Source organism: Cnephaeus nilssonii (genome assembly GCF_951640355.1).
Source record: "Cnephaeus nilssonii genome assembly, chromosome: 5".
In the NCBI taxonomy this organism is placed as follows: Eukaryota; Metazoa; Chordata; class Mammalia; order Chiroptera; family Vespertilionidae; genus Cnephaeus; species Cnephaeus nilssonii.
Window position 1 is genome coordinate 66,767,437 of NC_137076.1, and position 17,728 is coordinate 66,785,164.

The following is a 17,728-nucleotide window of genomic DNA, read 5'->3' on the forward strand; positions in this document are numbered from 1 at the left end:
GCCAAGGCCTGGACTCTACATCTGCTCCACTTTTCTCCATTCCAGATGAGCACTATATCTTCACATTTGCTTTTGTGATAACTGTTGAACCACAAAAATGAGGATGGAAGAGGATAAAGATATACTTCTCTGCACAGCATACAGAAGGGATGGTTCTGGGTTAAATTAGGGGTTCTTAACTCAAATAATTTTTTAAAAAAAGATAAATCTCTGCTGACTTAAATCTGGACCTCAAGAATCTCCTTAGCAAACCTCTTTCATCAATCAAAAGCAGGCAAAAAGGAAAGAAGTTAATACTTACTGAGTACTTACCATTTGTGTGACCCTCTGTTAGGTGCTTAATATTAATGACTAGGGGGGGGGGTGTCCCTCAGCCCAGCCTGCACCCTCTCCAGCGGGATTGGGCCTAAATGGGCGGTCGGAATCCCTCTCACAATCCAGGACTGCTGGCTCCCAACCACTCACCTGCCTCTGCCTGATTGCCCCTAACGGCTTCTGCCTGCCAGCCTGATCACCCCCTAACCACTCCACTGCTAGCCTGATCAACACCTAACTGCTCCCCGGCCGGCCCGATTGCCCATAACTGCCCTCCACTGCTGGCCTGGTCACCCATAACTGCCCTCCCCTGCCAGTCTGGTCGTCCCTAACTGTCCTCCCCTGCAGGTCTGGTCGCCCCCAACTGCCCTCCCCTGCTGGCCTGGTCACCCCTAACTGCCCTCCCCTGCAGGCCTGGTCGCACTCAACTGCCCTCCCCTGCAGTCCTGGTCCCCCCAACTGCCCTCCTTTGCAGGCCTGGTCCCCGACAACTGCCTTCCCTGCTGGCCTGCCCCCCCCAACTGCCCTCCTCTGCTGGCCCGGTCACCCCTAACTGCCTTCCCTGATGGCCTGATCACCCACAACTGCCCTCTCCTGCAGAACTGGTCTCCCCCAACTGCCCTTCTCTGCAGGCCTGCCCCCCCCAACTGCCCTCCCTGCAGGCCTGGTCCCCCCCCCAACTTCCCTCCCCTGTAGGCCTGGTCCCCCCCAACTGCTCTCCCATGCAGGCCTGGGTCCCCCCCAACTGCCCTCCCCTGCAGGCCTGGTCCCCCCCCCAATTGCTCTCCCATGCAGGCCTGGTCCCCCCCCCCAACTTCCTTCCCCTGTAGGCCTGGTCCCCCCCAACTGCTCTCCCATGCAGGCCTGGGTCCCCCCCAACTGCCCTCCCCTGCAGGCCTGGTCCCCCCCCCAACTGCTCTCCCATGCAGGCCTTGGTTCCCCCCCCAACTGCCCTCCCCTGCAGTCCTGGTCTCCCCAGCTGCCCTCCCCTGTAGGCCTGGTCCCCCCCCCCAACTGCTCTCCCATGAAGGCCTGGGTCCCCCCCAACTGCCCTCCCCTGCAGTCCTGGTCTCCCCAGCTGCCCTCCCCTGCAGGCCTGGATCCCCCACAACTGCCCTCCCTTGCTGGCCTGGTCTCCCCCAACTGCCCTCCTCTGCCAGCCTGGTCACCCCCAACTGCCCCCAACTGCCCCCAACTGCCCTCCCCTGCCAGCCATCTTGTGGCAGCCATCTTTGACCACATGGGGGTGGCCATCTTGTGTCTTGGAGTGATGGTCAATTTGCATATTACTCTTTTATTAGATAGATTTTTATTCATATTGGTCTAGCAAGTTTGATATTATTATACTTGATAAATTCTATAAAACATATCAGGCGCCCTGGCTGGTTAGGCTCAGTGGATAGAGCGTCGGCCTGCGGACGGAAGGGTCCCGGGTTCGGTTCCGGTCAGGGGCATGTACCTTGGTTGCGGGCACATCCCCGGTAGGGGGCGTGCAGGAGGCAGCTGATCGATGTTTCTCTCTCATCGATGTTTCTATCTCTCTATCCCTCTCCCTTCCTCTCTGTAAAAAGAATCAATAAAATGTATTTTAAAAAAAAAACATATCAGGGGCTGGATGAAGGTAAAGAATGTGCCCAAGGTCACCCAACCATTAAGTAAAAGAACTGAGCTTGGAGCCCAAGTTTGTCTGATACTACAGTTTTCACTGCATCCCTTAGCTGTTCATTCTGAAAATCTACAACTGGGGGAGAGGGGCTATAGTGGTGAGAGACCCTCGTCAGGATCACAGCCCATAAGGTCAGCAAATCACACCTACCTCCCCTGCAAACCTGACAAGGAGCAAATGGATTCTCACCTCTTAGATTATCTAAATTCATCTGTGATTTTTATTAAAACAAAACAGCAATTATGTACTTGAAATATTTATAAAATAAGTCAACTACATATGAGAGAAAATGTAAAAGCATGGCAATTAAACAGATCTGCACACACTGCAGGGTGTTTTTCTAACAAAAGGAGAAAGGAATAATGCTGCTAATAAAAACAATGATGAGCTTGTTTAAATGTTCTAATAACTCATTTAGCACTGTTCTGAGTGGAACTACATATTAGTAATTTCAAATAAAGTCTTTGATGAAAGATTAATATATCTTTTGCTCATTTTTTTCTGCACTAGTGATTCAAGTGGGCTAATTTGTTCCCTTTCTTCTGGTAAAATGTTTTAAGTGATCTATAAATGTTTTTCTCCTTCTATTCATATTGTAAGAGGAACCAAGTGAATAATAATGAATAAGAATAAAGAGTTATACTGATGCATTGGAAAGTAATGGGTGCCCCCACCATCACCACCAACACACACAGACACACACACACTCACATTTTGATTTCTCATTCTCTTCTAATAAGAAACAGGCAGATCTCATATTTCAAAATAAAAATTCATTCAGGAAACTACATTGAATAGGAACTAACCTAAAAACAATTTCCTGGTTACCTTTGAAAAGATTATCATGCTAATTAATAAAGAGTAGGATTTTGCTTTGTTTTACAGAAAGGGGGGAATAATCTAAAAGTGTATAATATAATATATATTTAGCTCTTCTGAGAGAAATAAAAATGGGTTGATTAAATTCTAAACTGAAAAATTTCTCTTTGACATTTCAAACTTAACAATTATAGTACCTGCAGTACTTCTAAGCCTGTGTAGGAAACATGGCCAATCCATTTTAGTGTCCTTTGGGATGTAGGACCCATAGTAATAGATCAAAACAATCACATACTGTGAAATGTTTCACCTAAATGAACAAACCTACACTCAGCCAATATACCAGATTGATCAGTTTTAAAAACCTATTTAGAGGACAATATTAGATTCAAAGACCTTTGGCTACAGAGCTATACTAAAGTTTTCCAATGCAAAGCAGAATGGCCACAGTACTCATCACACTTTCTATAGATAATTCTCTGCCTCCATGGACTTGGAGGAAGATAACACCTTATTTCTTTCTTATTATTTCAGTTGCTGGTATAGGCATTCAATAAATATCAGTTGCATGGAATGAATGAATCATCAATTAACATTCTGTCTGAAGTAATTCTACATGGGAATGCATACTTCCAATGTTTTCTTCATCAGATACAATCTGGAAAACATCCTAATTTTGAAAAAGTCCTACTTCTGAAACCCACAAAGCCAGTTATGACCTAAAACATGTTAACTCAGCCCTCCTCCCCCGTGAATCCCAGGTAGCCTACTTGCTCCATGGTAGTGAAATGAAAACCTGAACTCCTCAAACAGCTACAACTCCATTTAGAGGCTCAGCATTACCTGTGAATGAGGTGTCAAGGAAGTAAGTACTCGTGGAAGAACCATGTCTCTCTCTGGATTACCAAACCAACTAAAGACCCCAGCCCGTCAAAGCAAAAAGGGTCTTCTTTGGACAGGCATTAGAGGCATAAATTTAGGCTGTCTTTTGATAAAAGGGACTGGTTTATGTCACTCAGTTTTTGGAACTATGCGATCAGGACTTTTCTCCTACTTCTAAGCCTACCTGTTCCAGGACTTAACCTTAGTCTCTTTCCACCTGCCAGCCCTCTCTTCTGTAATCACTTGGCCTGAGTCCTGACGACAGCTGTGATACTGACTCCCACACTTTCATCTAAGTCAGGCTAGAGTCCCAGTCCATTTCAGGTCACAGACCTGGTCCTCAAAGCTCCACCCAAGAAAGAACACATCACTGACGACAGGGTTGAGAGAATGTGCCATGTGGTTGATACAAGAACAGAAATAGTGCCCGGCTGGCGTGGCTCGGTGGTTGTGTTTACCTATGAACCAGGAAGTCATGGTTCGATTCCCAGTCAGGGCATATGCCCAGGTTGTGGGCTCAGTCCCAGTGTGGGGTGTCAGGAGGTATACAATCAATGATTCTCTCTCATCATTGATCTTTCTCTCTCTCTCTCTCTCTCTCTTCAGCTCCCTTCCACTCTGTAAACAAAACAAAACAAAAAAGAACAGAAGTAGAAAGTGGTTTAATATTCTTTCCAGGAGCTTATGGTACCTGTAAACACCTAGATTTATAATTTTATATCCTTCACTATAGTTATATATGGCAGGAAGGGTGGGAATATCAATATCTTCATCTTACAAAATGAGTAGTCAAGAGATTACATCAATAGCTGATTAAGCAAGAAAGAGAAGGTTAAAAGTAACCCTTAGAAGGACCAAAAATCATGTTATATTACAAAAAGGAAGAAAGATGGTAGTGATGAATGAGCTAAATTCTCACTTACCATAGCAGGAGATCAATGGAAAGTGTCTACAGTGATGAACCAGGAATTCATAGTATGAATATTTTTAGTAATATGGGTATAAGCACCAAAAGAAGAAATAGTTAAACTTGGGGACTTCTGAGAAGTGAGGGAATGGGACAGAGTAATGATGCTTTTCAATATTAGTTCTTCCACTACTATTTAATGTTTTAAACCATGTTCATAGATTACTTACATTTTTAAAAATTGTTCTTAAAATAATACATGAGAAATTTAGAAAAAGCTGTTATTAATCTCTAGGATCTTCTCTAAGCTCACCAAAACAACTCATCCCACACTAGCCTGTATAGGATAGGAGGTTGGTGGAAATAAATCTTATTTCTTTCTACCCCATATTCTTTCCACCTAAGATATGATATGCATTCAACAATTATCTCTTGGAAAAAAAATTAATGAATGAACAACATCTCAATTTCAGCCATTAAGTCTCCATTAAAACCTTTGTGTATAAATGAAGGAATTTCGGTGGAGGGAGTAGAATGAATGCTTTGTTTGACTGGATGTGGCTGGATCTTCCCAGTCCAAGAGCACTGAAGTCAGGCATTGTTTCCAGATCCCTCCCAGTGATCACCAGCAGCCTCTGAATCACTGTTACCAAAACCTTCCAGCAACTACGCTCAGCACTGGCCACAGGGACTTCATCCTTCCTGTGCCCAGGTAATACTCTAGCTCCACAAAAGAGCATCCAAGTGCCAAGGGGAAATTTTCCCCTCTGTACCTGTTAGGTATTTTTAGCAGCCACCCAACCTCAAAAGGGAGGCTTGGAATGAGTTTTTTAAATAGCATGAAAACATTATTTTGTGTTGAGCTTGCTTTTAAATACTGTGATTCACTGTTTAATAATTAATCTGGCTTTGAGTTTCTTTGCTGCCAAAAAATGTCTAAGGTAGGCCTGCATAGCTGAAATGGACCACTCAGACAGCGAAGTTGAGAGAGAAAACACTGCATACAAATTCAGAGCCCAGTGAATTAATTTTCCAGGTCTAGCTGGCTCCTGAATACGTAACTTTGCTTAAGAAAATTCCCCAACATCTATTTTTGTTGTTTTCTTCTGTGTAAGGACAAGCACAGGGGGAAGAAAGTATGCCATCTGTCCGCAAAGTAACTAATTCATTCCTCTTAATGCTAGATGGAAACAACCATTTTACAAGTCACAGGAGAAAGCTATACAAGAAATTGATGAAATAACCTCAAATAGACTTTTGTTTGACACTAGACAATGTGTTCACTTTTACCTTGAAGTTTCCTTACTCCTAAATATAACACCTTCCATTTGAATTTGTTAAGCTAGATATGCTTGAAAGAAAAAGTAAGACCTGAGTTTCCATAGAGGAAATCACTTTTAAAATGGATTTTGAGAGATGAGCAAGATTTCATCAGGTAGAGTCTGGAATAGAAAATTATTTCAAGAAAAGAACAACGTGGAGCCTTAAAATAATCCTATATAAAAAAGAGGTAATATGCAAATTTACCCTCACGCCCTCACATCACAAGATGGCCGCCCCCACGTAGTCACAAGATGGCTGCCCTTATGTCATTACAAGATGGCCACCCCCACGTCATCACAAGATGGCCACCACAAGATTGCTGCCCCACGTCATCACAAGATGGCTGCCCCCACATCATCACAAGATGGCTACTACAAGATGACCGCCCCACATCATCACAAGATGGCCGCCCCCACGTTGTCCCAAGATGGCCACCACAAGCTTGGAGACAAAGGTAACACATCTCTTGATATTTTAGAATTACAACAGCATAATACATAATTATCCCAAGCAAACTTACAAACTAACTCTTTGAATGTCTGGCAGCAATTTAAAAAGGACCTGTAAGGATTTAATCCCCTCCATTGTGTAGAGGGCCTCCTGGGAAGGCACCTGAGCATTCTACATTGGTCCTTCTTGCCATTTTGGCCAAGAGGGACCGTCTTCTCACAATCCAATTGCACACAGCTGTTGCCTGAGTTTTCTGTTCATGTCGAGGTTGAAGCCTCGTGATGACTGGTACCATGGATCTGTCTCTCGCCCAGTGGGGCAAGCTGGGCCCTCCCTGGAGAAGAAACCTGGGTTCCCCAAGGTATGTGATCAGTCTGGGGCCCCGCCAGCAGGCGAGGGGATCCCAAGGCAGGTGCTGGGCGTGGAGGCCACGGGGACATAGGGTACCAAGGAGACAGAAGTGAACCTCACATCACCCTGCTTGGCCCCGGAGGATGGCTGGTTAGCCAGAGACGGGTAAGATTCCTCAGGGAAGGAACAACCTAAGACAGGCACAGTTGCAGAGGGGCCATCAGGAGAGAACTTGGGGGTCAACAGAGGTGGGGCACAGACCCTCACCCCCCTAACTTTGCAGGGGCCTGAACCCTCACCCCTTCTGAAGGAAGTCTCCTGCCCCCATGGCTGCTTAACGTCCCATGCCCAGCTCAAATCGGGACCCGGGTAACAGACAGACTTGGCCAACAGCAGCTGCCCTCTCACTGCAACAAGAATTGTTTGAGTTGTCTTGAACCCATGGTGTGGGGAAGTGGGTTTTTGATATCTAAATCCAGCCTACCACAAGGAATGCTCAGGGCCTACTCAAGAAGGCAAATAATCCTTTCCACTAATATTTACAGGGCAAAATAAGATTGTTGTTAGAGTAATAAATTTGACAGTGAAATAGTAGTCAAGTTTTCAGGCTAATTTAAATTGGCTAATTGAAGCAAGCGAATATTCTAGAAAAATTAATAGTACTGGACAAAAAGCAGTTCCTAAAGTGTTAACTAAAATTTTTATTGGTAGTTCATCTCATGATAAAATTGCATAACATGTTATGAACCTAAAACAGTCATATTATAGTGCAAAAAATTAAAATTTAAAAGCTATCAAGACTACATTAAAAAATTTTCAAAAGCCTCCTAATATTTAAATCAAAAAAAGGGGGGATAGTAGAAGAATATCATGTAAGGAAAAATATCCTGTAAGTAAATTACATCTAGGAAATTTGTACTTTAGAAAATTAATTGTAATGCTAAAAGCAAGACACCCATGAAAAACACACATGGTGTCAAAACAAGCCAGAGGACAATCATTTGGTCAAAAAATGAAAAAGGATCCCAAGTCAAATTTATAGGAAATATTCCTTTAACTTTTGGTCAAGAATATGTTTGTATATTTTCAGAAAACAACTCTGAGACCATGTGGATTGTGGCAACAGAGAGGAATCGACAGGACTACTCCAGCCATGAAGACAGAAGAGAAACAGTCCAGAGATGGAAGACGCTGACGTCGCCTTGCCATACTAGCAGTCAGCAGTTGTGCGTCACTGCAGGTTGCCCAGGACCAAACCAGAGAGAGTCGGACCTGCATTACCACCATTTGTCCACCATCCAGAACTGAAATATCATTGCTGACATGTGCACATAAGGAACTGTGTGACATTGAAATTGGGTCTCAAAAGAACTGTTGGCCCAGAAAGAAACTCACTACAGACTGATTCATTTGCCTTTCAGCATAACCATTATTGCTTGTCTCATTTTCGGTTCTTATAAGTGTATTTCTAGTAGCACATGATCTCACTCATCTAGGGGAAATGATGAACAACATAGACTGATGAACAAGAACAGACCCAGAAACAAGGAGGAATGGATCAGACTGTCGGACCTCAGAGAGAGGGTAGGGGAGGGTGGGGATATAGGGGAGAGATCAACCAAAGGACTTGTGTGCATGCATATGAGCCTAACCAGTGGTTAAAGACAACGGGGGGTGGGGGCATGCATGGGGAGGGGTGTGGGATGGGAATGGGGGGATGAGGACAAATATGTGATACCTTAATCAATAAAGAAATTTAAAAAAAAAAGATGGCCACCACAAGATGGCCACCCCCCACATTGTCACAAGATGGCCACCACAAGATTGCCGCCCCATGTCATCAAAAGATGGCTGCCCCCACATTGTCACAAGATGGCCAGCAGGGGAGGGCAGTTGGGGGCAACCAGGTCTGCAAGGGAGGGCAGTTGGGGATGATTGGGCTGGCAGGGAGCAGTTAGGTGTCAATTATGCCAGCAGGGGAGTGGTTAGGTGTCAATCAGACCAGCAGGGGAGTGGTTAGGGAAATCAGGCAGCCAGGCAGGCAAGTGGTTAAAAGCCAGCAGTCCCGGATTGTGAGGGGGATGTCCGACTGCCGGCAGTCTGACATCCCCTGAGGGGTCCCAGATTGGAGAGGGTGCAGGCTGGGCTGAGGGCCACCCTCCCCCCCCCGCCCAGTGCACAAATTTCATGCACTGGGCCTCTAGTAAATAAATAAAAAGTAATCTCTGACAGCTATGACAGAATGTCATTTCTGAAGCAAAATTAAGTTACCACAAATGCCACTGCTCAAATAGCTGCTCCCGCTCCTGTAGCCTTCCTTACTATGCATCCTTGTCTCCACAATCCTCTCCCTGCCACCTACCCTGCTCATGAAACAACCATGCCACATCCAACTGGAACACTGTGACTCTAAAACAGCGAGCCCAGCTTGACAGGAGCAAAGCTAGCTCTCTAGAGCCAGACTCAAAAACTCTGCCATGGGAGTCTTTATGTCACTTCATGAAAAATGATCCTTCCCTCACAGTTTGCCACTGTTGTTAAACAGGGGTCTTAACAGGGCCCTCCCACCTGCCCCCTCCTTGGTAATTAGTCCATCTGGTCTCTGTGCATATATTTCATGGGTGACTCACATATAAACTAAGTGATAGGTAACCAAATTACAAGGCTATAAATACAGCAAGTGTTGTCTGGGGAAAAAAAGCCCGAGTGGTTTATGAAGTCAGCAATTTTCTTACAACTGATCCTTACAACAGAGCTAAGTTTTCTTTCCCTCTCACCTCACCCTCCTCCCCACTTAGGTAATTTGATATCATATATGTCTCCAAGTATAAATCAAAAGTAAATTATTGGGAAAAGGTAACTTGGACCTGAAAGATTTTAATTACAGCAACATTTTTTATTCATAAAACGACTTAGCTGGATTGTCTCCAAATAATGTACATCTACCCAGAACATTTGGATACGGGCAGAGCTCTTGGTATGTGTAGCAAATCTGGCCATGCACCAATTGACTTCTCTTGGTATCAACATTTTGTTTTTTCTGCCCAAGTGAGGTTTAGCTACTGAATCCTAGAAAGAAATTCATCCATTGGGTAGGATTTCTCATAATAAAGGTAATACAGGTTTCATGTATCAAAGAAACAAATTGATGGTAATCATCATAAAAATGAAGACAGTCAACACTGAATGGAAATTGAGAGTTAACACTTGGCCAGTTTCTACTCTCTATTTTACCATCCACACCTATATCAAAGCTATTTTTATTTTAAAACTAGAGGCCCAGTGCATGGATGTGTGCACTGGTTGGGGGGCATGGCCTGTGGGGATCGGCCCACTGCAGGAGCAGCCACTCATCCCGGTCAGCTGAGTGGCTGTGGATCCGCCCACTGAGCAGCTGCTGAATGAGGAAATTAGTCTGAGCTGATATTTCGGGGTAATATCTTGGGTAAAGGCGTGTTCTGGGTCCTGGAGGAATCTGGTGGAGAGCTTTGCATCCCAAAGCCACTCGGTGAATGTCCTTGATGTGTGATGTTAGGTCGGTGACACCATCGGGGATGTTCAGGGCAGCCATGCTCCAGGATCCTCAGCCATCAGGACAGCCTCCCCAGGGGGTCCACATTCATGTCCCCTCTTGACATCTGCCCATGCCAGCTCCCCGCGCTTTTTCTAGAACACACCTTAGAGGGCCTGCATCAACTGGTGGGATCAGGCCAGAGTCTGGATTGTCTCAGGTATTTGATAGGTGCAGAGACTCAGCATCACCCTGGGCCTGCTAGCGGCTGTTCCTGCTGTGGAAGCAGCCGCTCATCCCAGTCAGCCAAGCGTCGCTCCCACTGTGGGAGCACACTAACTACCAGGGGGCAGCTCCTGCGTTGAGCGTCTGCCCCCTGGTGGTCAGTGCATGTCATAGCGACTGGTCAACCGGTCATTCTGGCCAGTCTGCCATTCGGTAGCTGGGCTTTTATATAGAGAGATTTTAACATTGTTCATCTCCTGCCTAAAAACTTCTGTTAGCATGAAAAATAAGCACTTAATCTGAACTCCACCTACATCATTATTTCTCATGATACAGACATGAAAGCCAGAACCATGTTTTTGCCCATTTTGTACCCCAAGCATCTACTATAGAGCATCACAGAAAATTGGTGCTTATCAAACTAAACCTTATTAAACAAGAAGCCTGAATCTGTGTGTGTGTGTGTGTGTGTGTGTGTGTGTGTGTGTGAGAGAGAGAGAGAGAGAGAGAGAGAGAGAGAGAGAGAGATCTGTATAAAGCTTCTATTACTTACATCTTAAAATATGATTTCCTCAGTGTGACATAAGGGACTTTTCTTAATCTGACTCCAGTCTTCCTTTCTGACATCACCTGCCCCTCCACCTCAGCACCATATCTGGGCTCACCTTCTCCAATGTCGGGGCAAAGATTTGCTCTCCTCTTAGGCACACTGCCTAGACCTTTATGGAATGATGATCTCAGTTAATGAAAGTTGAGTCTTGAGGCATTCCCATAAAGGTCAGAAACAGAGACAAGAGTGAGTCCTGGAATGCAGGGAATGAAAGCCAGGAAACAGACATTGTAAAAGAGTGAGAGTAGAAATTTAGGCTTCAACATGACTGTTGATAATGTTTACCTATTCATAAGAAAGGAAGAAAAGGGATGTATTTTGCTTTGAGACATAAAGAATTAGAAAGTTGGTCCCAAGTATATTGTAACATCTAATAGAACAGAACTAATTTCACAAACACAGGGGTAGGCAAAAGTAGGTTTACATTTGTAACACAAATAAGTAATACAGTAATCTATACTAATAATAGAGGAATATGCAAATTGTCCGGGATGCCTCACAGTAACAGTAATGACCAAACAGCAGGCTGCGTGGGGCTACAAGGCCGGCAGGGAGGTTAGTGAGGGACAACCAAATGACTGAACAGCAGGCTGCGTGGGGCGACCAGGCCGGTAGGGGGGTTAGTGAGGGACGACCAAACAACTGAACAGCAGGCTGCGTCAGGCGATCAGGCCAGCAGGGGGGGACAGTTGGGGGCGACCAGGCCAGCAGGGGGTGCAGTTGGGGGCAACCAAGCTGGCAGGGAGGCAGTTGGGGGCAACCAGGCCGGCAAGGGGGGGGGAAGTTGGAGGAGACCAGGCCAGCAGGGAGGGGCAGTTAAGGGTGATTAGGCTGGCCATGGGGGCAACGAGGGGCGACTAGGCCAGCGGGGGGGGGGGGGGGGGGGACAGTTGGGAACAACCAGACCAGCAGGGGGGGGCCAGTTGGGGGTGACCAGGCCAGCAAGGGGGGCAGTGAGGGGCGACCAGGCCAGCAGGGGGGGGACAGTTGGGGGCGATCAGGCTGGCAGGCAGAGGTGGTTAGGGGAGATCAGGCTGGCAGGAGGGCAGTTAGGGACAATCAGGCAGGCAGGCAGGTGAGCAGTTAGGAGCCAGCAGTCCAGGATTGTGAGAGGGATGTCCGACTGCTGGTTTAGGTCCCCGAGGGGTCCCAGATTGGAGAGGATGCAGGCTGGGCTGAGGGGACCCCCTGTGCATGAATTTTTTGCACCGGGCCTCTAGTATGTGTGTGTATGTGTGTGTGTATGTATGTATGTGTATATATATATATATATATATATATATATATATATATATATATATATGCCTAAGCTACTGTTATGACCAAACAACTGAAACGACTGGAATTATAGGTCAACCAGTCACTGACCTATAATTGATATGCACTGACCACCAGAGGGCAGACACTCAATGCAGGAGCTGCCCCCTGGTGGTCAGTGTGCTCCCACAGCCAACCTCCGGCAGCCCCTTTCACCACCCGGCCCCCCGATCAGCCCCAATTGGGGGACCAGCTGGCCAACCTCCTGCGCCCCTCCCCCCCCCAGCCAGCCAACCTTCTGCATACCATCCCCCCCCCCCCCCGCCAGCCAGTGCCCCCATCGCCCCTGATCAGGGGGCTAACTGGCCAACCTCCCGCGGTCCCTCCCCCTGGCTGGCTGGCCCCCCGATAGGCGTCTATTGCCAGCCAGGCCAAGGGACCTCATCTGTGCATGAATTCATCCACCAGACCTCTAGTTAATAAATAATAACACAAGAACAAACTCTGCCAACCTTTTTCTCACCCTTTATATGCATAGTCCCTCCCACAGTTTCTCACAGCGTAAGTTATTTTATTGGTGATGATGAGTCAGCATTAAGTCAACACCATTGTCCCATCCATCCTCCATGTTGCCATCATCAGATTGTCACAGAGTTATCCTCAGTTGAGCTTACCACTAGACTGGCAAGAACCGCGGATGGTCTGTGTTATTCAGGTCAACAGCAGCCTTCCTACCAGGAGCAGGCTCTCTGAACACCCAGACCCTAGCACTGCTAGAAGCGGCTCAGACCACCGGCTGGGTCAGAAAATGAGGCTCAACCAACAGGGGTCAAGGCTGCAGGACCCCTGGTAGACTTGCAGACAGATGAAATGCCAAGAAACTTCATTTTCTGAGGTTGAACAAGATTATCAGGAGGCAATATTTACAGGGACTTGTATTGGTGATTCTTTAAGCCTTACCATAGCAACGACCCCCAAGAAAAAGAAGTCTAAAACAGCCACGTGATTTGCAGGGAATGTATGGCAGATCAGTAGGAAAAAGGCATTTCCCTCATCCAATTTAGTGCTTCGTCCTTCGGACCATACATCTCTCTTTTTAAACATGTCCTTGCTCTATGGATTAAAATTTTTTCTTGGAAACATGGAATGGTACACCTCCTCACTGAAGAATGCCTTCAGATCTCTGGATTGCCCTCTCTTAAATCTTTTCTTCTGAAAGTTATAATAAATCCTTCTTTATAACTAAGTTGGAGTGGCCCAATGAGATTGGCTGCTGCAGGAAATTCTCCCTGCTGACAACGGAGACCCTGCTGCAGGACAGCAACTGTCCCCTGCAGAGGAAGCAGAATCAAGACCAAACAAAGAGCTAGATTAAAAAAAACACCCAGTCTGGATTTCCTTGGAGGCAAACTGCATTTTTCTCTCTCGCTACATCTAAAAGCTGCAGGGGTGGGGAGGGGAATGGCACAAATATAACTATAGGGTCACAGAAGTTTTTAGCTAAATGATGAAACTGAGGCCCAGAGAGGTGGCATGAGTTGTCTGAGACAACACAGCAAGTTACTAGCAGAGATCTACATGGAACTCAGAGTATATCACCTGATTTATTGCAGAAGGGGGCAGAGCAGAGTGTGGTATCTGCAGCAGACTCCTGGCCTGAATGCTCCTTCTATGGCTGACCAGCTGTATGACCCTGGGTAGGTCTCTTAAAGTCTGTACTGTTTCCACATCTATAAAAAAGTGGTGATGATCTTCCCATGAGGGTTGTGTGAGGTTTAAATGAGTGACTATGTGATTAGTGCTTAGAATAGCATTTGTTGGAACTTAGAAAGCAATTATTGTTAGCCTTATGTTAGCTTAGGATCCTTTCCAAACTTTAAAAAACAAACAAACACCTGAATGCAGAAAGGGGAAAGCCAGGGAGCTGGAAAATTAGTTCTGCATATAAAGCCCTGCCCCACGACCCCTTAAGACAGGCCATAATCTCTCTTCCTTTGTCTAGCTCTTAGCCAACTAGAGCTAGACACTTCTTTTTTTAAGTTTTTAAAATGATGATCCTACGATGCATTCTCTCAGTGATAGCATTACTGGTCATGACAGTCTGTACAAAATTATCTTTTAGCCAGTGTGGGTGAGGAATTATCCATGAAGTCCTACGGTCCCTCTCCCTCATCTCACCAAGCCTGTCCACCTTAGCGGTGACCAAGCGTGTGGTCTGTTGTGTGCCCTGATCTGACTTTAGGCTAGAAAGGCAATAGAGAGCCACCCCATGAGTCACTGTGAGAAAATGAGGGTGAAGAATGCTCCCTCCCCTGATGACTCCTCATCACTTCTAAAGGCACACACGTGAACAAACAAAGTCTTAGATGAAGATGGTGAATTCCTATAGCGACCTCAGGAAGGAAGTGTCTGGGTATTGCTAACATTGTGCATTAGGGAGTGGTGGTGGTACTCACATAAATTTGAGAAATGCTAAAGAGTAAATGAAAGAAATAAGTGAAGAGGAGGCAAAATGAACAAAATGCCAGATATGTCCACATGCCAATGAGGAAGACGTGAGAAGGTGAGGTGTGATGAGAAGTCTGTCACAGTGGCCAATAAACCATGAGGGCCAAATGTTCAGCTTGAATAACTCAAAATCTGCTCTCTGCTTACAGCAGGGCTTGGCAGTGAGTCAGCAAATCTCACAACAGAATTTATTTTTGAGGAGCCACAGACAGTCCATTTACACACACACACACACACACACACACACACACACACACACACACACACGTAGATCTACCCTTTATCAGCAAGGAGAAAAATAAAGCATTTATTATTATATTTCCAAAACCATATATGTCTTCAAAAATTATCTGGACCCATTTGTCAAGAAATCAAAAGGTGTATTTAAGCATCACTTTGAAAATATACTAAGATTATGCCACATGTCCTATGGCAATTTCTTCTATCCCCTCCCTTTGGAAAAAGCAAAACAAAAACATGAGGAATAACTAATGTTAACAGTGGCTATATCTGAGTTACGAGATTACAAAGTAATATTTCTTTTCCTTTTCTTTGTTGTTTATTTGTATTTTCTAATTAGTCTTCAATAAACATGTATTTTTTAATACTTAAAAGACACGTTATAGATAACAGAGTGAGCAAAAGCAAAACATTTCCATTGAGCAGCTGTGCTGTTTTATGATGACTTCCCAAATGATGTCTCACTGAACCAGCAAGAATCAACTACAATTTCCTCTAGATAGGGCAGGGCAAAGGAGATTCAGAGCTCAAGGAGAATCACAAAGATGGTATCAGAAATCTTGTAGGAGCACTGAGACCTGCCTAGTGATGATTACGGATACACTTCAGTGCCCTGAGGAGGCTTGGTGGGACATCAGTACCCACCAGGCATGTGAACAGCAGAAGTCCCCAGACCATTGGTGGTCCCAGGTAGGCCCTGTGCAACTCAGCTAGAATTGACCCATCTGCAAGGGTACTCAGAGTTTTTCCACTGCACATGAGTTTAAGTGCTAATTAATCGGGTGTGGGTAGAGAAATCCGTGTAACTGAAGCCAGTGCTATCTAATGATGTCGTTTTCCAAACAAAGGCCATTTGATTCTAGGTATCAGGCAGACTACAAAATAACCATGCATTCGGAAATCCTTTCTGCCCCATTAATGGGAAAATATCCTTCAAGGCTCATTGGAGAGGCTCATTTCTATTTCAAGGAGCATCTTCCTCACCTCCTCCTGGTACCCTTGATATTGAGGGACCCACACCATCAGAAGTCTGACCCTTTTTTTAAAAAGTGCAGTTGTTACCAAACAAACCTTCCCAGGCTTGGCTTTGACTATTGGCATCCTACAATGCCCAGCACAGTCCCTCCCATAACAAAAAATTATCTAACTGGTCCAAAATGTCAGTAAGTGCCAAGGTTGAGAAGCTCTACATGCCTCACCAGCATCTCCCGACTTCCTTTAGCCCCTACTGTTGATGTCCCCTAGCTGGTAACTGTGGCTGGTCTCTAAGACCTGACACCTCCCTGGACTGGCCCATCCCACTCTTTCCTGAGCTCCTGAGCCCCCACTCTATGGGGTTCTTTTCGAAATGGCCACCAGGCTTCATTGGCCTGACCTGAGTCCATGACAGCAGGGATGGGGAGAACTACCAGGCCTTCCCTCTGACCAGCAACAGGCGAGAAACTGCTTCCAGCAGGGCTGTGGCAGAGAGCCACATGAAAACAAGCGCAGCAGCCAGTCGAGTGTTCCACCCAAACTGGCTCCACACCAGGCCCAGACCATGAGTCACTACCACATGCTGCTGCCTCTCACCGTGACCTTTCTTTATCCCTTCATTAGCTGTAAATCTCCAGGAGCAAAATAGCTGAGAACAGACTGGGAAGGCTCTGGCAGAATATCGGACCTGAATGCCCAAATCAAAATTCAGAGTTAAGTACCTGGGCCCTGAATGAATGCCAATCATGGGGAACGAGGCTCCCCAGAACCATCCCTGAGAACCTATCTCTCTTGACATAATTTAAACTGTGTGGCAGCATCGGAGCGTCCTCTCCAGGAGCAGAAACAGATGTGTTTGCAGCACCCAGATGGCTGGGGAAAATCGAAGGACCTATGTAATGTTTGCCCATAATTTATGCTTGCATGAAACCATACTGCACCCCTAAAGAAATCTTCCCTGTGTCCCTGATTCTTCTTGTGTCAAATGGAGTTAATACAGCCTGCCATGCAATGTTGTAAGGAACAATTAACATAGGTTATTAAATAGTGTGTTGGCTCAAAATAAAGCAAAACTGGCTTTTTTGTTCCCGCCTTTCGGAAGCAAACCATCATGCCGAGGAAAAGGCCGATGGATGGGGCAGCTGCTTTCTACAGGGGAATTTGCTCTGCCCAGTCTCATGAGTGTCTTCTTTCTCAAAGGATAGTCTTCTCACCACCTGCAGCAGAAGCACCTAGGAAGCCAGAAAGAAGATTCCCAAGACACATCAACAACCTACTGAATTGGAAATTTTTGGAAGGTGCCCTTTCAACAATTCCCCACCTGAGTTTTATACCCACTGATGTTTGAAAATCTTGTAACAGTGAATAAACCACCATCACTATTCCCAGCAGTAAGAAGAAAGACTGGCTCCTTTGCCTTCTACTGGCTCCTTCGCCCCATCTTATGCAAGTAGAATTCCTGGACAAGACAGGACACATCCAGAATGACTCATCTGAACTAAACTGTCCAACCTCCCACTTATGTTTATTATATGGACAGCAACAAATTGCCATTTGCCCCTCGTAGTTTTGTAATTTGTCAACATTCTTGAAGTTTAAAAAAACTGAGTGCTTCCCCTTTGCTCTTGGAGCAAAGTCCCATTATCTCCATCACTTGTTACTGAAGAAATAATCATAAACAAATCTGAC